Raw genomic sequence first — 21,538 nt, 5'->3', positions numbered from 1 at the left:
GGGCTGAGTTGAGACTATACCTTATTAATAAAGTGGTTGATGCATATTACTCCCCCTCATTTCTCACTCTCTTTAAACCAATGCAATGTTCTACTTAAGTTCAAAAGATGATAGCAAAGTAGTTATCTTAAGCTAATATTAGATAACCATGGTAGGAGACTATAGTCATGATTAAGGCTTGCTTTCGGTTTATCCTTATGGGATTGAGGTGGAAATTTCCCTACAATGTAGAATTAAGTAGTTTTAGGTAATGTAGTTTGATTATTACAAGGGAGTTTTGAGCGAAAGTTACATTGATTACCTCTTGATGAATTTGTGCCATTAGGATTTGGTAGATAGACATGTTACAAATATAGATATGCACCTATATATAACTATAGTCTTTAGATTTGCAAGGCCATGCAATCTCTAGAATTTGGATGAAAAGGGATCAATTTGTGCACACCTTAGATTGAGTTTATGATCTTTCTACCTTATGAAATTGTTGGATATGGAATCACATGTATTGCTTTATCAATGCCGATCATCTTCCCTATATTAGAACCAACCTTAAGTAGATATAATGGATGGAAAATCTAAAAGTTTTTAATGTTTATTTTGAAGGAATCTATGGTTAACCATACTATTAATGTATCTAATTTCCATGGGTAAATCTTTATAATAGGATTCTTATCATGATGTAGTGTCTCTTAGCTATTGGAAAAAAGTAAATAAAAGATGACTCTTTGCCTTCTACTTGTGTAATATCAATAGCTCTTAAAAATTTATGTGAAAATGTAAGAATGTCTATATGGAATTTTTATCATGTATATTAAACTATTTTGTTATGTGTTGTAAACCAAGACGTTTCAGTTGACATTAATTCTATTGAGTTACAAGAGAAGAAATCCATTCTCAAAAGAGAGAGAGAGAGAGAGAGAGAGAATGAGAACAAAAACCAGTTGTTTGTTGTCGTAACATAGACAAAATGGAAAATGATGATAGTTGTGATATTCAAGATTGCGAGGCATATCTTAATCAGTGTGTCCCATGTCCTTGGTCTCTATGCAAGCTGGCAATCATACGAAAGTGTCGCTTGTCTATAGAACACGTACGATGCTTCAGTGAGTTTCAATCAGAGATTGTTGATCAGCCAATCTCAGACTTTGAGCAAATAGTAAGAAAAGTGTGTATCAATCATGTCTTTCATTCGTAAACTAATTGAATATTATATATAAAAACATTAGATGTGGTCATAAATTTTATACAAGAAGGTGACCTTTCATCCTAAGGAGGAATGCACCTATTGTGGCCAATTAGAAGAGTTCGTGGGTGTGCAATGGATGGAGTGCCTGAGCCAATCCACCACTTGGAAGACACGACTCAGTCTATAGCGTTGATACCAGAGGAGACAGGTAGCCTTTCGGAACTTCTTCCAATCTTGGAGCCTAAGATGGAGGTAATGATCGATACATTGATGCCCATGGATACTAAGACATCTAATCCGCTAAGAGAGGAAGCATCTATACTATTATATGATGGGTGCCGAGTATCTTGCTTGGAGACCTGCTTGCACTCCTAAGTATGCAAGCAAAATACGGGCTCGCGATGCGAGTGTGACCAAGTTGTTCAGGTATATTCTACGTACACTTCATGGATTTCTTTTCGGCACCATTATAAAAAACAGTTGTGCTTTTTCAAGGTATTTTATGATTTCTTTTCAGGTTGCTAAAGTATCATATATTACCACTTGGAAATATCATACCTGAGTCTTGTGATGATGCGCGACATATTTTACAAAAGCTTGCCATGGACTATAACAACATCCATGCATGTGTCACAACAATTTCTTGTTGTTTTGAGGAGAGTAACAGACTATGGATACATGTCCAAAGTGCGGTGCTCATAGGTATGGATAGGACTTGCAAGGGCAAACCATCCCTCAGAAAGTTCTTAGACACTTTTCACTTATCCCCCATATATATTACATGTTTCTACCATGCACAGAATATATCCAAAGATGAAGTCCAATGAATATGAGTGGATTCACGCGCATTAAGCCACATTGACTCTACCTTTCTAGGCTTTGCACGAGAGTCAAGGAATCTTTGGCTCAGTCTTGCTATGGATAGCATGAACCCATTTGGTCTCCGCTCAACTTCTTACAGTACGTGGCATGTAGTCCTTGTTAACTACAACATCTCGCCATGGCTTTCTACGAAGAAAGGACACCTAATCCTTAGCTTGCTTGTTCTTGGCCACTACAAAGTCAAGAAGATGGACATCTATATCCGTTGATTAGTCAATGAGCTTAAGTTTTTGTGAGAGGAGGGGATCGTCATGGAAGATATGAGCAAGTGCGATGTGGCAATATACGAGCCATTCTTATGTGGACCATGCATGACTTTTCAAGATTTGGGGAGTAGTCAGGTAAGTAGGCTTCCATTCTCGTATCTATCATAGCTACTTCAAGTTTGTGTTCACTAGATAGGGATGTTGAGGTAGGTCTAGTTACCTCAAGTTTTCATGCATGTCCATTGTGTAGACCACAGTTAGACTTCCAAAGGTCACGAATTATGAAGAAGATGGTATATCAGGGACATCCCGCTTTCTTGCCACCACCAGAGGGTCATAAACTGAGGGAAGGTTTTCTTAGACGACCTCTAGCATGAATGAATGCCTAAAGTTGGTACGAGTTGAAAATGGTCCACATGGAGTTAGATCCAAATAGAATGTGACACTTCTCAATTTTCTACAAGTTGCTGTATTGGACCCACTTATAAATCAACCACTTGTTGGATCCCATGCACATTTTCAAGAATGTGGGTAGCTTACTATGGGACCACATCATAGGAAAGAGAGACACTGCAGGGGCACGGATGGATTTAAAGGATACAGTTGAGTGTTGATGTTTGCTTGCGCAACTATCTCGTGCTCCTTGGGTTTTGTCCACCGAAGAAGAGTGCATTGTGAAGCAAATTCTCAAGTCTATCCGCACTCCCATGCATATGATGCATTCTCTCAGATCTGCTTTTTCTAAAGATGGCCAACTATCAAGGCTAAAATCCCATGATTGGCATAAGATATGTCAGGTTTGTACTTGCCTCGATTCTAAGTGGCCTGTATATTTTGCTATTTGGAGTCTAGTTAGTATTCGTAATGCTTCTTCATTTGTGGCAGTTTGTACTACCGATCGTGATCATAGGATGTCTCACTCCAGAAAATAATGTGGGGCAATTTATAGGTTGTCAAATTCAATGCAATGGATCTCATAGAAGGAGATCAAGACATCCTCTATTGAATCCGCAAGGCAGGGAGCAATGGAGATGCTCTATCTCTTTGAGAAGTACCTACCCATTAGCACATTAGAGCAAAAAAAATTTCAAAACGACACTCGTAAGAAAATGATTAAGTTGCTAATTAGAAGAGGTTTATAAGAGAAAAACCCTCAAATTTTGGCTACTTGAATGTGATTAATGAGAGAATGTATGATTCATTTAAGAAGTCGGGTATTAAATATCATCAATCTTTAATGGATGTTAAGTGTCACCTTTTCAGCCTTACTCTCTTGGAAATTGCAAAATCTTGTATCTTTGAATTTTCACACCAAAAGACGCCACTCGTTTAATCCTTGACATTCATTTTCTGCACCTCTCTTTCATGTGGTCCTATTTCCTTCTCTGTGATATTGTTGCCCCATTTAGGGTTCCCTACCAAAGTGTTTACCAGTACCTCTTCTATCAATACAAGCGCAGCCCCACCACGCAAGTATAAACTTACTATTCGGTTAGATCCTGTCCATTAATCTTGGAGGAGTATACACCATCGAGCATTGTTGGACAAGGATGAAGCTAATAGGTTGCGATTACAAGGAAAGAAGCATGTAGACTTATGGATGGATGGAAATATTTATCCTCCAAACACTTCTACATGTAAACATCCTCCTTTTTACAATATTCACAACTTCATAAGGTATGTTGGAGATGGTTGTGATGGGATGCTTGGCTATTGCATGAGGTTATGCATCTTTTACATTTAGAGAACAAATGCATGAAATGAAGGAAGCATTAACATTGGCACAAAAAACCATTTTTGAGCTAACAGACAAGGTTGATAATATAGAAAACTGTAATTAGTCATTGCAATAAAAATTATTACGCTTGAAAGAAACTCCAAGAGGATTTAGACAGAGAAAAAGACCACTTAAAAATATAATTGACTTATGTAGTCGGGTGAAGAAAAGGAGACTAAATCGTGCAAAGAGATGTGTCTCTAATATTTCAAGTATTAATATTCGAGAGAATGATGAGACGATTAAGCTTATTAAAGAAACCATGACAAAGAATGTCATTATAAGGATTCTTAAATCACCTCAAAATGTAGACTTGAGAAGCCAAACTCTGAAAGAGTTAGCAAAAGATTTAAAAGGAATAGTTAAACCAAATGAAATAGTGGAGACATGTGACTGTATGGGTATCAGTCATAGAGGTAATCGTGCTCTCTCTAAATTGTGGCTTACAAATCTTAAATGTCATACACAATAAGTACATTTGGTTTGCCTCGGTCTCTTGTAGTTTCAATTGCTAGGACAGCTATGAATCGTAGGATTCCATATGTTTTTGGAGAGTATATCGCATAACCTAGTCATTCATAAAGGTGCATCTATTTTCATCCTAAATAAATGTGATAGTATCTCTTTGATGCTTAGCTTTGAGAGAATTGAAGTAAAATTGATATGGCGCATCTCTCAGGAGGTCCCACCTAGCTTACCAAGAGGATCCAAATTGAATGTTTGAGCTGCTAACACACAATGATAAGTAACAATGTCGATCAAGAGGTTGGGACCCTCAAGGTGGTTAACTATGTGCAACTCCTTCTCAAGTAGGGTTTTATACAAGAGGGGGTGATGCTCTAATTCTCAAGTCACTTTGATAGAGATTCCAAGGCTCAAAAAATCTTGTAGTCTCAAATTTGACGGCCGATTCTATTCCATGCTATTGTAAGGTTTGTCAAACATTGTGATGAATGCTAATGCACAAAAGTTCCAATTACAAAACACAAGATGGAGCTAATACTAATGATTATAGGACAACCATTTGAAAAGTGGAAAATAGATTTTGTAGGGTCTATAAGTCTTGTAACTCAATATTCTTAGGCTAGATACATTATTATTGCTACTTATTACCTAACTAACTAGGTTGAGGCTAGGACCACGGGGTGTGTTATTTTTGCGAGCATTTGATTTCATGCTTTTGCAATTGAAATTGATTTTTAGAGCTTTTTGAAACAACCTTGGATGCTTTTTACAAACGATATGTCATGCATTACTACTCTTCTTTAACATAAACATATATTGCACATCATGCATGCATCATCATTTGGGAGCTCCCAAGGAGAATACTAAACCATTCACAGTAAAGGGAGCAATGGTGCTGAATAAGCACAACAAATAATAACATTCCAAAGTTTTGCATTACCCAAAAGGAGTACACTATCTAGAAAGGTTCCAAGATTGCTAAGCCTTGATCTTCATGTAACAAAAAGGACATGTAACACCCTAATGAAGTGCATGATGATGAGTTGGCCAGAACAATGAATGAGCCATGCTTACTTTGGGCTTCCTACATAACAGGGCATATCTTACATGTTTGCCCTAACACAAAGGCAAGGTCAGTAGGAGTTAGTGCATGCTAATGTATGACCATGTGCTCCTTGGGTTGAAGGCCAAGTATGTGCATGTACACATAATACATATGTTTGCAAGCAAGAAATGCCTTTTGGGTAGATTCTCTTTTTTGAAAATCAGGACAAGTGCACCTAGGCTCTTCTTTGATGTGCACATCATAACAACTCTCTGTCAAGACTCGAAATACTGAATGTTGTCTCTCAAGTTGCACTACCTCCTCCAAGAATGTCACAACCATGCAACCAGTTGCCTCTATTCTCTTTTGTGCATCTTTGGAAATTCCATGTCTCCACTTGCGTCTTCTCCCGCTTGAACCACATTCTATAGAAATAGGAGGTTTGCTCTTCTCGTTCCTTGGTGGTGTTGTAAAGCATGCAAACTTGAAACCAGCCTATCTTAGGCTGCTACACTCTTCCTTCGATATATTTGTTCCTATATAAACTGGCCACAAAGATGGAACAATTGGTCATGCTATCACTTGTTTCTGCACAGCATTTGTATGCTTGACATCATGATTACAGAACCATATCCATTGTGCAATGGCCTTGTTCTTATAGGCTCTCTCAGACCAAAAGCACGTGCAACAGAGGTGGGATTTGGGGATTCCCTTTTGTTGGAACTAGCCAACAAAGACTCCATAGAAGGCCCAGATCCAATAAACCTCCCTGTGGTATAGCCCAATCTCTTTGCACATTGAATATATGCATTCAAAGCATCACTAACACATGCATCATAAAGTGATATCTTTCGTTTTCCACCCTCACCTGCTAACCAACTAGCATGGTCACTTTCTAATAAGTTTATGCTTGGAATTTGGGCATGTTCCCAAGGACTTTTGTTAGCATGCGGAGTCAAATCCAAAAATAGAATCAGTAGCTCTCCCCATTGCTACATTGTGCAACAAATCTTAATGAGCTAGAAAAAATGACACACTTACATGAGATTCAATTCCTCCCTAGTGGGCAATTCTTTGCTCCCACCATTTCAACCACCTATCCAAAGCCTTGATGTATTCCTTGTTTACATTTCGTGCCCACCAATTTCGGATAGCAAAGGCCTGAAGTGAGGCTAGTTGAGTTGTTGTTGCTAGCCTCCATGCTTCACACAATTCAATGTGATGGATTTGTTTATCCACAGTGACTAATTTCTTGGTATGCTTTTGCAAACTTTGCTCCTAATGAAAAAGACAAGAGTGCTCCCTCCCTTCCATTATGTTATGAGGTCTTCCATTGTACAAAGCCCTTATTGCCATCCAATTCGCACTTGCCTCATCGGACATAAATCCAGCAAAGTCAGGTGGATCATGGCCACATTGAACGATGACAGAATTCAAATTTCTCCAAAACAGGATTTGAGACTCTTCGTCCTCCTCTTTAAATTCACATATTGCAATTATCTGTAATGCTCTCATGCTAGTTCATGATTGATACATTAGTATAGTGTTCATTAACAACAATTTAATTTCAATGCAAGCTTTAATTATGTTGCCACATACCCATGATCATAAACTGAACAAGACATAGTTGCCCACCCATCAATCCTGTGGGTATGATCAAAGTGCACCCATGCACATCGTAAATCTTCAGTCCCTATTCACCTCATACGATTCACTAAGTCCACCCCTGATGCTGGTCCCTTGGTGGACATTTTAAACAAGTAGCACTTCTCCTTGGCATCACCTTGTCCCGGAAATCTACTTCCATGGAAAAATGGGAAGACACCACGTTTTTGCAAAAGAAGTATGTTGTCATACCCATCACTAACCACCTGACCTTGTTTGGCTCTCTCTTGTGAAACAATGCCTTTGAACCTATGTATTTATTAGATGGTTATTTCAAATGCAGGATATACGTTGTAAGCAGAAAATAATAATGCACAAGCTTACCCTTTATTCTACACAAGTGGCATCATTTCTTCTAGAAAATGATTAAGGTCCACCTCAGTCACCTCTGACTCATCTTCTTTTGTTCAAGATTCAAACAACATCTGTCGAGCGACTAGCTTCTGTATTTTTCATGGGCCTCCCTTTTCGATCTTTAGGACCATGCTCACAAGCCTCCGCACCTTGTCAAGGGTTGCCCTCTTTGTGCCTTGTTGAACATTGTGAGCATGCTCCCCAACACGGATCACCAAACGTGTCATTGTAGGATCCAGTGGCAACACATAATAGATCATGCATTTGCAAATGGCTGCACAAGTAGTAACATTTTGACAATAGTGACATGTTATCTTGGAGTTTCCCTCACTTGTAGGATAACCCATGCTCACGGTTCTATCCAAGTGACCATGGAAAAAAACATCATTGTATTTTCCCTCGGTTATGTAGTAAGGACAAGTGATCCTGAGACATTGAAAACTTCCAAGACAATAGCTCAAGCACACAGTGCACTCAATTTCCATATTTGTTTGTGAGGGCCGCGACCACAGGTGACCATCATATTTTTGTTCCATACCCATCATTCGTTTCTTGCTATGTGTGGCTGGAAGCTCAAAAGCAACTGTACCATTATACTCGATTGGGAGCTCATCCACCCTTCGTGGAGGTCCACAAAGCGCTAGTAATTTTTTCAATCTACCCGTTCTAGCTTTCTCCTCAATGAAGGCTGCAATGGAGTTATCATAGGAAGATAAGTCCTCGCTTTGGCTGCCCACACATAGCTCCTCCTCGACATTTGTGTCATGTAGATCCTTATGGATCCCTCCGTCATTGCATGCACCTATTGAAATTGTTACTTCATCAACATCCTTCTTGTTATCTGAAGGTATGTCAAGACACACTGGAGTTGATTTGCTACAACCAGGAGTACAATCAATGTAGTTGTCAATCTCATCTTCTATTGACTCAATACTATTAGAGATGTACACATAGTCATTTGAGTGCATGATAGAGTAGGTGGCTGATAATGTACTATCAATCAGATAGTGCGCATGCCCTTGATGATCCCATCTTGGAGACATGATGACATTGTTTGCTCCACCATCATTCTCTATGACGGCTTGCAACCCCTAGAATTTTTGTGTTGGAGGCAATAGATTCTATAGGTAGTACTCACTCAAAAGAACCTCTCCATTTCTTAATGAAACCCTGTGCTCTAAGCAATCACTGGCTAGTCTCCATGTCAAAATAGCAAAACTCGACATGTTGTGCCCTCTGGTGGGTTAGTATTTGATGAAGAGAAGAAAACTTTGAATAGAGCTTGTAGTGTGTATTTGATGAAGAGAAGGCAACAGTTCACCGTCGGATGACTATGTAGAGGAAAAAGGGAGGCATGGAGGAAGTTACAAGAGGGTTAGAATAACCTCAAAGCTATAGCAACCGTCACTACAAGTAGAGATGACTAAATAATGAATATGCACACTCATCAAAATTTAAGAGCCACAGTCATTCATCGACATTTAAGAGCAATAATAAATAAGCATAATCATCAGAAATTAAAAGCAAAATTTAGGACTCAATCACCCGCCATCCTTCACCTTTATTGCCCTCTATTCTCTCATTCTTTGTCTTCGCGAGGTTTTTATTTGTGAGTTTTTCAACGTCCAATTGCATTTCTGACTATATATCTAACTAAATAACCAACTATGCACTCATAATTAAGAGTTCTTATTTATGAGTTTTTCAAAATAATGTTGTAAATTAGATTAAATTAAAATTTTTAAGATTTATTTATGTTGTTTTAATTACCTAATTATTTAACGGCTAACTACGTGTCTAACTATATATCTAACTATTTTTATCCCTACAAACCTCCTAATACACATACCTCCTAATACACATACTGAGCCTGCCAACATACTAATAAACTTAGTAATAGAATCTAACAGACTACTAACCGATCAGAGACTAGCTAACTTACGAGAGAGAGACTAACTAGCTTATTAGTCTCACTCACTCTCTCTCTCTCTCTCTCTCTCTAGCTAGACCAAGGCAAAAAGACTTAGACACTAGCTCTCTCTCTCCCTTCTCTCTCCCTCTCTCTCTCTCTCGCGACACACACACACACTCTCTCCCCCCCCCCCACACACTCTCTCTCTCTCACGTGTTTTTCGACCCATGTCCCTCCTCCGTAGACCTGCAACCTGGACCCTCCTCAGACCATGGCTCTGCCCTTGAGGAACGCCCCGCAGCTCTTGCCCCATCAGCTCGCCCCATCAGCTCGCAGCTCTCGCACCATCAGCTCACCCTTGTTGAAGTACGCCTCTCTGAAGCAAAATGCTCGTAGCTCTTGCCCCATCAGTTCGTCGTCCGCGTGGTGTCGTGCAGCTCATCCGTGTCATCCGCATCCCAATCGTTGACATTGAAGCCCCCCAATCGTCCGCGTCTGCACGGACGATGGGTGGGCTTATGCACTCATTTTCTTTTTGGTACATTTTGCTTTGGTGTATTAAGCGTACTTTCCTTCGAATTTTTTCCTGCACATGTTCACCCTTACGAGCATATTTCGCTTACGCAGCACTTGCATTAGGCTTAAAATGCTTGTAAATTGTATTGTAAGTCGACGACAGAACATCGAGGGTGGGAGCCTCCCAATTGTCCGCGTGGACACGGACAATGGGTGGGCTTCAATTAAAAGTCGTGTTGTATTTGGCTGCTTTAAGGAACTCCATGAAAGGTCTACCTCCACTACGATCATCTGTAATATTTTCTTAACAAGCATGAGTGAACTTTTAATATGTCAATCATCCAGAGGAAAATGAAACCAGTTTGATGCTAATCACCAAAAACTGGGTTACCGAGTGGAGTAGGTAGAACCACAAATGCAGAATGGAAAATATTCTAACAAATTAGATCATCCAAGCAAAAGGAACACCATGTTGCTACATTTGGGAAGAACTGTTTGTCATTTTAAAAGGATGGATTGTTGACTTAAAATGTTCCTAGCAAGTGACATTCAAGCTGCATTCACGCGATATCACATCTTATGATCCCTTCATTCAGCTCAGGGAAATTTGTTATGTAAACATGAGCCGTACTAAATGTTAAAGTTCAATAGTCAAAACATTCCACATGTTTCCTATAGCATTAAGTCCTTCAAAGTAAAGGTCTTATAAATAGTAAACATGTCTATCAACATAGTGGTGATTCATGGATCCATAAGACGTCCGTTAGTCCCTATCCTTCACCACCTTAATTAACAAAGTAAGTGCTATTACACACAATATATTTGTGAAATACTCTTGTCCAAAGGTCAGTCACATTCAGTTTTTCCATAGCTTATATACTTTAGTTAAATCCAAACAATGAGAAAAGGCTAATTGTACGAATACTTTCATGAGCATTTTCATAGCTAGAGGCATTTAGCACCTTGCACAAGCACCATTCATGAATTTTCTAACTTTAAGAGGTTCATTGTGTATCATGAGATAACAAAAAACGGGGTTATTAAGCTTAAAGAGGTTGATTGTGTATCTATTTGCAAGTGCAGAGAAAGTTATGGCACCTAAAAGAGTGCTTAGAAAGAGAAAGAAATGTGTGTCACCTCATAGTAGCGATGAAGTCTGTATGAAGCTACGTTCAGGATGTGTTCCTGGGCGGATCTTAGAGCAAGAAGCATCATCGCGCTTGAGATCAATGGACACTCCTTCAACAAAGAAAGGACGTGGTCCAAAAATATGTGTCTTCATTGATGATGAAGCACAAGTGGATGGGGACTCCAATACAATTGACGGGGTTGCGGAGCACACAGGTAGTCACTTATATGTCCATTTCATTTACATATGACTGTTTGTTCATTGTTATGTATTGTTTCATCTATGTATATATTGTCTAACCATTATATATGATTGGTTTAATGCTACTGTTTTTTATTGTTACTTATTAATATCTGCTCCTACAAAGACTAATGTGCAGCATGATAGTTTAGATGACAAAGAAGAGGCGAGTGGTGATAGTGATCAAGGGGAGAATGATGATGAAAAAGAAAAGAAGCACTCAAGAACTTAGGCAAGAAAGTCTCTCTAGGCCTGATGAAGGATGTGCTGAGTCAATTTTATATAAAAAAGAGGATGTTGCCTTCTCTTGTGCCTCTTTGCAGATTGGTGGCTCATGAGGCAGTCAGATTTGCTACGGATGATGCCCAGTGGTTGATTCCTTCCTTTGATTCCACTGGTTATCTTGAGACTATGGGACACTTCCTTGTGTCAGTTGAAGGTCCGAGAGGGGAGACCATGTCTGTGACAGCCAGCAATCTAGATGAATGGGGTCCCATATGGCATCAAAGAAATGAGGACTTTGAGAGGGCTCTTGGAAGAGAGTGACAAGACCTTAAGGGTAAAAAGTTCTTGGTTTTGGATGGAAACCACAGGCTTAAAACATGGTGGAAATGCATCAAAGAAAGTAAGTTGTCCACTATACATGCAAGTATTGAATGTTTGTATCCCATTCTTATGTTAGTTTGTTTTCAATTACAGAGTACTCCGACTATGCTCACTACCACGTTAGTGTATGGTGCCAATTCATTGAGGTGCCAAAGGCAAAGGAAGCAGAGCTACTACTCGCACTAGACACCACCAATGCGTAAGTCTTCTTCCTTTAACTATGCTCCTCTTTGTAATATGCTACACTTACATTCTCATATTATGCTTCTGTTTGTTTTCAATAGTATTTCCAGAGCTCATGTTACTCCAAATATTGCGCATGAGTTGTATATGTTTCAAAAGTTTGGTACTGCAAACAAAGACTCCATTCTAGATAGATTGAGTCCACCCAGCCATGACGAAGTGGGCTGAGGTTGAGATGAGTATAGAGGTAAGGTATTATCATGGTGTTGCTCCATGGTATAACTCTCTTGCGGTTTAATATCTCAGCTTGTATGGAAGGTGATTTTCTATCTATGGCTCACTTGTATGAGATGTGCTTTTCAATCTCTAATTTAGTTTTTTTTTTTGGAATGATAGGATGAATTTCATGTCTTCATCTCAAAAGAAACTGCAAAGCTTGAGGCTCTTGGTCTAGATGAGGTAGAGAGGAAGAAACTTTTGGAGAAGGCTACAAGGGTGGAAGAGGAGCGCCTTAAGGATAGGGGTTACAAGTACCTATCCATTGCTAATCCCAAAAATGGTGATGAGTTCTTTAAGTTGTTATTTGGCCTAAAGTGGGATGATGCAAGCATGCTTAAGATCACAAGAGACAAGCTGTATTGTCTCACAAGCTCAAAAATCCTTGCGGAAAGGTAATTTGTATATATAACGCAAGTTGTGTGTATGTGATGCTTTTTTCTTCAATGCTTTCTATTTGCGTATATTGTTGTGCATCAGAGGAAAAAATTATTGTTGCATCTTATGAGTCTCACAAAGGCCAAAGACCCCCAATACCCGCATTTTGGTGATTATAAGCTCTTTCGGGTTTACATGAAGAAAGAGACATATTGGACTCACTTGCATTCAGAGGCACAGCTTCAGATTGAAAGGATAAAAGTAGAAGGTCCACAGCTACCAGATTCATTTGAGGAGTTCTTTAAGCTTAACATGAAGAATCATGTCATGCAGGTTGACTCAATGCAGTGCATTCATATTGCTTTCTTAAGTTCTTTCTTAAAATGTATATGTGCTAATGTTAAGCGCTTGTGAAACTTATGAAGGCTTTTGTACACCTCTTGGATGGAGTGAAATCTTCAGATGTTGCAGAGAAGATGCCAGAGGTTACATTTTCAGCCAAACGTGTGATTTATAGGTTAGCATCAAAACTATTTTTCTATTTTGAATGTTAAAACACCCGCTTTGATAAAATGAACATTACTTGTAAACTCTTCATCTTAAATGTAGTAGATATAATGGCACTTGAAAGCCTATTTATGTTATTGATTTTTTTATTCTAAGCTCCACGTGAAAGCTCGAGGTTGGTGGTTGTTTTATTATTATAAAACTATTGTCTTATATAAAGGAGATTGTGTGTCTAATTTTCATATTAGATTGCATGCATTTGCTTGCGTAATTGGCAAGAATGTTGCAGGTGGATACTACAATGTGTAGAAGAGAAGAGGTTGGATGCAGCTCCGCAATTCACAAGAGAGTGGATTGATGTTCGTGACAAGAACACTATATATTCTCCATCATTACGTGAAAGAAAATTGATGGCATGGGAGGCAAGTGTTTGCACTTGTTGGCTGGATTACCCTGTGGGGGTTATCCCTAAGCAAGAGAAAGATCTGTATGAGAGTAAGTACTTCAATCTATGTAAACATCTCGTCGCTTTTGTAGCAATAGTTTTTGTGCTCATGCATGGGAATCTAAGGGTGAATGATACTATGTAGGATTCAAGGAAGAAGTTGATACTCATGAACCACTTACCGCACCCACCACTATAGAGGAGCAAGCAACCAAGGATACCAAAGGTGCAAAAGGAATTATTCAGGCTAGTGAAGCTAGCAAGGATGCTACACATGCCACCCAAGGTACTCAAGGTAATGCACATGCTATTGAAGCTACTACCAGAGCCACTACTACTCCCCTTGCTAGCATTGTTGACAAGAGAGGCAAAGGGCTTATGGGAGAACTAGACACCTCTATAGATCCAGGGAGAAAAAATGTGCCAGAGTCCTCTATGGTGCCCACCACCTCCTTTGTTGAGAGTCATCTCTTGGTCGAGAGAATTGGGAGAGGCGACCTATGACCCGTTTAGTAGGTGAGAAGTCTTATATTAACTTGAAATTCATGTGCTTTATTGGTCGCCCATGAAGATATTCGTGTATGATTATTAAAAATAAATTACTTTGAAATAATTGTTGCAGGGTTCCAGTATCAAACATATGTCGATGCTCTATTAGTGGATGTGACCCAAATTGATAGATTTGCCCTTGATAGGTAGACATGACAACTACATATTGCAAGAACATCAATTTACATGTTGCATATAGCATTGCATCATCATTTACTTTGCATTAATGACTATGTTGTTTTGTGTATAGCATCAACAAGTTTTTTGCAACACAAAAGATGCATCTTTATAGCAAAGATGGAGTTCCACATCAAGAGGTGGCTCGATTGATATTTGCGGATTTTCCTAAGAGCTTGCTTGTGGATGCTCTAGGTCCCATCCCATTGGGTAAGTTATGCTTTCTATCACACAAGGTTTACATCAAACTCACTTCTCATATATCATAATGCCAATGTTGTTTTTAGAGGGCATGACTATTCCCAAGTGGAACACGTTCTCAAAGGGTCTAGTTATGGGTTGTATGGACCTTGCTTGCGAGTATTTGGCCAACCAGGGATTCTTAGTCACTATGTGCTTAGCACATCATATAGGTGAGTTTATTACGAATGCAGCAAGAGTGGGGCTTGTGCTTCACCACACTTGGACACTCATGTGTGACTCCAAGGCTTATCGACATCCTATTACTAGAGAGGCGGTAAGATAACAAAGTTGGATACGTTGACCGTATGGTTGTATGTTCTAAATAAAGTTTGTGTTACATGCTTTAAATAAAAACATGGATCACTTATTCTATTTCCACTCGTGAATAGGTACTCGATCTTATTGTGTGTCTTTGGCATCGTGGTGGTCATGTTGTGCCTTGCTACAATATAGAGGCTGGAGAGAAGATTTTAGAGAGATTTTTTCCAGCATATCGTAGCTACATGATGGATGATTGTGTCTTTCCCATGGACGTTGATGGTGTCATTGTCAGAGGCGGAGCAGAGAGGTCTCATCTTTTCTATCGGTAAGTAGTCTTGCATGTTTTTGCTCTCAGGTTACCTTGTATGGTATTTTCATTGTTTCTACTTGCATGGCCGCAAAGATTCTGTATCTTGTTTGGTGATATGGTTAGGTGGTTACTAGCTACATTTACGAAGCGCTATGACTATGTCTTGGATGTGTTTGCGGGGTGTGGTGGTTTGGCATGGGCCAGTGCAGAGGAGATGAGACATTGCATGTGTCTAGAAATAGATGATGTGCTCTATGGGGAGTGTTTGTCCACCATAGTGTGTGGACCGGTACCATGCTGAGAGAGAGTGTGTGTTTTTTTTTCGAGAGACTCTAGACATTTCATTTTGTTACTACTTTTATATGTTTATTGTACACTTCATCATGTGACTATGCCCGATTTTGTCTAAGAGATTACATGCATTGGGATCTTTGATTTGTTTTTAGGAGAGTGTACCTTGCGACTATTTGACACGTATATTTTACTAGTTTTCCGTTGATGCGTGTTCATGTAAATGCAACGTGTCGTACTCCTTAAGTAAGAGTGAATAATTTCTATTTTCTTTTTGTGTCACTTCATGCCCACAGGTAGTATGATTGTGAATTAGTAATCCTGCTATGAATGTATACATGCAAACCACACATGACATGAGATATTTCCATGTGGGGTATGCTGCAAAGAGATATTTATATGCAGAATGGATATATTGCACGAAAAAGCTCGAAAAAAAGGGATTGATTAGAAAAGAATGAAAATTAAAGCCCGCAAAAATAAAATCCCCAGGACCATGAGGAAAAACAATGCAAGAATGATAGCAATGTTCTTATGGGATTAAGTGATCTCACAGTTTGGTTGCCCCATTGAGATTTTTTTCGATAAAGGTACATACTTCATTACTGAAGTGATTTCACATGTGATATCCACATTCATGATTGTACACTAGAAATCCTCCCTATATTACCCACAAGCAATTGGTCAAGCTAAAGCTACAACCAAAATCTTGATTAATATCCTAGCTCAAACCATCTTTGTCTCTCAAAGCAATTTGGGCAACAAGCCAATGGTAGCACTTTGGGCTCATCGCATAGTCTATAAGACCACAACTAGCTATACCCCCTTTAAATTGACTTATGGTATTGATGCAACTATGCTAGTTGAACTCTTCATCCCTACCTTGAGGGTAGTTATGCAAGATTGGTGGAATGGTAGGAAATCTTGGACCAATTGCTTAATGCAATTAGAATGAAAACTCGATTACTAGCAACACATGCTCTTGTATGTAGAAAATTATGACGAAAGGCCTAGTTTGACAAACACGTCAAGCAACGAGATTTTGAGAAAGGTGACCTTGCGTTGCTCTACTTCATTAGAGAGTATAAGAAACAAAATGAAATATTGAGATCTAGGCTCTTTCAAAGTGTTGCGTGAGATTAGTATAGTGGATAATGTCAAGATTGAAACATTGAATTGTGAAGGAAAACGCTTCTTCAAGGAAAGACAAATCAAAAAATATATCCACTTGCACTTCCAATACATGAATCCCCAATGGCACTACTATCTATTTCCATACGAGTAGTTAGAGTCACTTAAGTCAATCCTAAATATGAATGTCCTATACTTGCAACTTATCTAAGCATCACACTAACTAATACAAGGAAATCTTGCATAGTCATCACTTTGATTGATTAAGGTGTTGATTGTAACATTTTGGCATATTATAAATGGATATGAATTGGGTAATTGGCACTCATACCAATGACTACAAAAGTAAATACATATGGAGGATCTCCTTATGCATTATTAGGAAAATATCAAACTATGTTTACCATCAAAACTAAAATTATATCCACCATTTTCTATGTGTTGCCTAACACTGAAGGAGTTAGCAATGAGGTACTATTGGCACTCCCATTTAAATGACCAACTAAGTGTATAGTTATCCTCAAACTAATGTATTCATTTGGAGTTACCCAATGTCAGGATACTCATAACTTTCAACAAGGTTACTAAAGATTTAATTAAGAAGGCAATACTACCAATGCTCCCCACGTATCTCAATTCACCCCTCAAGTAGAACATAACAAACCAATCAATCATGTACATTAGTCCAATGTGAAGTATAAAAAGTGGATATCAATGTTGATAAGAAAAAGTAAATATGCTCACTTACACACTCATCACCAACAAAAATCAACCCCTAACCAACTACGATGGCAATGTAAACATTACGTTCCAAATCCATCTCGATGGGTTCCTAAAGCTCTACTTAAAGTATAAGGTTATTATGCTGGTAACAATCACATCTAGTTTCCAAAGCTTGCATACAAGGCTACCCTAATATCCCCACAGCCAAATTCTTGGGATGTCAAGTCTCCACAACCAAAAAGACATGCACCACAACTACCAACATCTAATGATGCACCTCAACATGATAACAAAATGATAGAATGGTAGGCATCACTAGTTAGTCCTACAAAAAGCCCAAACTGTGAACACTGGCAAACAACTTGCAAATAATCATATTTCACTAAGTTGACAAGCTCACATAGGCTAGCCATCCCTAATTGTAAGGAACACCACAAACCACAATAACTATATCACATTTTCATTCCCAAGCTAATGTCCAAACAATGAATGCAAGATCCCCATTTGAAGCAAAAAACACGCTCAATTCAATGTCTACAACAAGGCAAGGTCAAGTAGTTACACCATTTGATCAAATTATCCACTAGAAGCCAAAATCCCCTCATGGCCTCTAACCTTCTTATGAGAGGTAGTCTCTCTCAGAACTAGCTTCCAATATGGCCAAGATACCAAATTTGGTCACACAATCACATCTTCACTCTATTTGCATGTAGCTACAAACAACTTGACCTAGGCCTCCTTGATGAAAATACCACAAATGATGTGAAGTCTCTACCATCCTCATGGGAGGGATATGATTTTATCTTCGCTAAGGTTGCCTCAATTGCCAATAAGCTCATTGCAACTCAATTTTTATGAGAGCAAGCCCTAAAAGGAATATTCCTCAACTCTTTCAAATGTAGATGTGTTGACACCACCATCGATGAGCTTGCTATCCTCTTGTCTTGCACAAATTGATTCCTCATTCTTGTAGTATCAGTTTCTATTACAGATGCAATGGGAAATAATAAGATGCTAGATCATGACCAATGTAGGGTAACGGTGTGCATTAGGACGTCTGAGTATGATCCTACTTATCTTACCCCCACTTTGTTTTGGGCACTTACTTTAACCCATAAATGTCCATTAGACTATAATTGGTGCTACATCCATACGTGGATTCACTACAAGTTACATAAACAAAAGTTGTCTCAGCAAAGGCAACTATATTCGGAGTAAGAGAATGCAATCAACGCGACTAAGGCGATTGAAGCAGTTAAGAATGAAAAGAAGCTATTTGATGGCCGTAATGTATTGGCTTATTTGAAGACGTATGAGATTAAGATGGGATTTTTTGGAGTACCAACAGGACTTATGAGTAAATATTTTCTTTGCCTTGTCACACCCGCCTTGAGGGTAAAAGTGACTGATCTTTTCCTTCAAAATTCGCATTCGCAAGATTTTAAGGCGGCCCTAAAAGAGGAGTATTTTCTTGAGGACTTTGGGATGGCTACACGGCGATAATTTCGAGAGTGGCATGCCAAACAAAGGTCTAGCTGCTTCAGAATTGATATGAGAATTTGAAGAGTGGTATAGTCAGGTTGATGCTATTGAACAAAGAGCATTGGATGTTGAGAAAGTTGAGCTTTTCTTGCAAGCTGTAGATCCTGCTCTTCAGGAAGAATTAGGAGAGCTTCTTGAGGATCGCACGAAGCCTATGGGTCTTAAAATAAATTGGCAAGATACCCAGGATGCGGTCTCGACTTTGACCAAGAGGCGGATATGGAAGACCTGCCTACAGAATGGATCCATGACACCAACGTCGTCTTCTGCTCCTATATCTACCTCTACCCCTGTTATTTCTTCTCTTCCTCAGCCAGTTACTTGGCCTATGCCAGTTCCTACTGTTTCTAATCCTATTCCAAGACCGATGCCGGCTCCTTCTGCTTCGAAATCATCCACTTCGTCAGTTCCTTTCTCTCTTGATGACATAATCAAAGGCATAACAGATTTGACACTGCAGTCAGTTAAAGCAGAATTGGTGGGAAAATTGACAGAGTAGTTTGCTTCGACTGTGCCTACTATTTCTTCTAGTGCTCCTACCGCACCTAGGAGTGCTCCTAGTGCACCTAAGAGAGATCGAAGATGTATTTGGTGTGATAGTATGGACCATTAGCATTACAGGGATTGTGAATCTTTTCAAGATGCAAGGAGGAAGAATTTGGTATTTTCGGGACAAGATGGCAAGATCTAGTTGATTGAAACAGGAGCTCCGCTTTGCTACCAATTTTGGGAAAGGCGGAATGAAGAAATTAGTAGATGATATGGCTGCGTGTACTTCTTATGTGGCAGCTAGAGGAGATGCTTCTGCATATGGAGTATGGAGTCCAATTTGAGAAAGGTTCAGAGAGTCAGTCAGCATTATGGACATATGCTTTGGAGACAGCAAATAAGGGAAAAATTCAGTAGACTGTTTTGACTAGTGCAAGTTCTAGCATCAGATCTAAGACAGGTTGGGATTTGCCTGTTGACAAGTACACTATTTATGCCTACTTGGCTAAGTCCCAAGGAGCAGATGTACTTGTTGAGGAGAAGCGTAAGAGGGATGAAGAGAATCCAAATGCAGCTAAAAAGACTAGAGGGGGTGAGTTTGTTACTCCACCTACTGCAGGGCCGTCTTTGAGACCAGGGCCAGAACGACAAATGGAAGATGCTCAGAAGAAAAAAAAGATGTAGGAGCCTAGACAAAGAAAGCAGCTAGGGTTTAGATTAATGTCTGATATTGAGACATCTACGAACATGAAGAAAATCTTTAATGACAAGATACTTGGCACTGAGGTGACTTTTACTATTTCTGAGGTTTTGGGCATCTCGAAAAGAGAGTTTCAAGATCAGTTCCAAGAAGTCCTGAAGAGGAAAAGACATACATGGCCTACTACTGATACACAGGGAGTTTTGATTGGGGAGTTGGATGAGGATGAGGATGAGGTTGAGAATGCTTCTGTTTTTCCGTAGACAGAGAAGAGGGTTCAGCCTATGCATTATGCTGGAACTGATGAGCCTATCTTGGTACCGCGCAATCACTCTTTGCAGGGTCATTGGGCTAGGGCAACTACAAAAATAATGGTAAAAATTGGGGAGAAACAGGTTCCTTATGTTGCTTTGGTGGATCATGGTTCAGAGATTAATCTCATAGTTCGTGGAGTTTATGAAAGTAATAGATGGCCTATGGATGCATAGCATGGGTGGCGTATGAGAGCCGCCAACAATACTGCAGGTGACTTGTATGCTGCCTGTCCCAGTGTCAGGATTTCTATTAGAGATGTAAAGGAGGATTTCCATTTCTTTGTGCACGATCCATGCCCTTACCCCATAATCCTAGGACAGCCATTCATTACAGAGATGCGCATGGAGATGAAAGTAATGGATGATGGATCTGCTTATGCATGTATTTGCAGTAAAGATGGTATGAGAGCAGTCCAGTTTATGACTGTGTGTGTAAATCATGCTAGAAACAGGGATACTCTTCGAGATGCACCTTTGCCCACTGTGAGGGATTCGGGTTTTCATTAGGTACTACCGTTCTGTGAGACGACGGTGGTACAGAGCCAAGGAGATTGGAGTTCTCGCCTCCTGGAAGCAGTGTTTTCTCCTCCAATTTTGTTGGAATTTTAGCAAACAGTTCGATGAGTTATCAGAAGATTTCTAAGTTGCCTAGAGCTACCAGGCAATACATATGCAGGAAGGAGAAAGATTTGAAAAATGTAGGTATTTTAGAGGATGATGAGCATATAGATGGGATGTATGATAGTATGGTTTGTGCAGATACGATGACAGAGATGGAAAATATGCTGAAAATTCATATGCAGAGTTGTCACAGTAATGTATCAGTGCAGTCTCTAGACATGTTTCATGAAATTTCAGATTTTGTGTCACAGATAGAGTCAGAGGCTGAGGTGACTCAGCAAAAAGAGTTGAGTGCTGAAAAAATTCAGCAAATAGAGTTTTCGGCTGATTATGATCAACCTATAGAGACACAAAGGGCTAAAAACTTTCAGTCAATAGAGTTTACTGCTGAAATATTTCAGCATCCAGAGTTTAG

Source organism: Lygodium microphyllum, chromosome 3 (genome assembly GCF_053477565.2).
Source record: "Lygodium microphyllum isolate KBCC chromosome 3, Lygodium_microphyllum_v1.1.10, whole genome shotgun sequence".
In the NCBI taxonomy this organism is placed as follows: domain Eukaryota; kingdom Viridiplantae; phylum Streptophyta; class Polypodiopsida; order Schizaeales; family Lygodiaceae; genus Lygodium; species Lygodium microphyllum.
Note: the sequence above shows the minus strand (reverse complement) of the source record.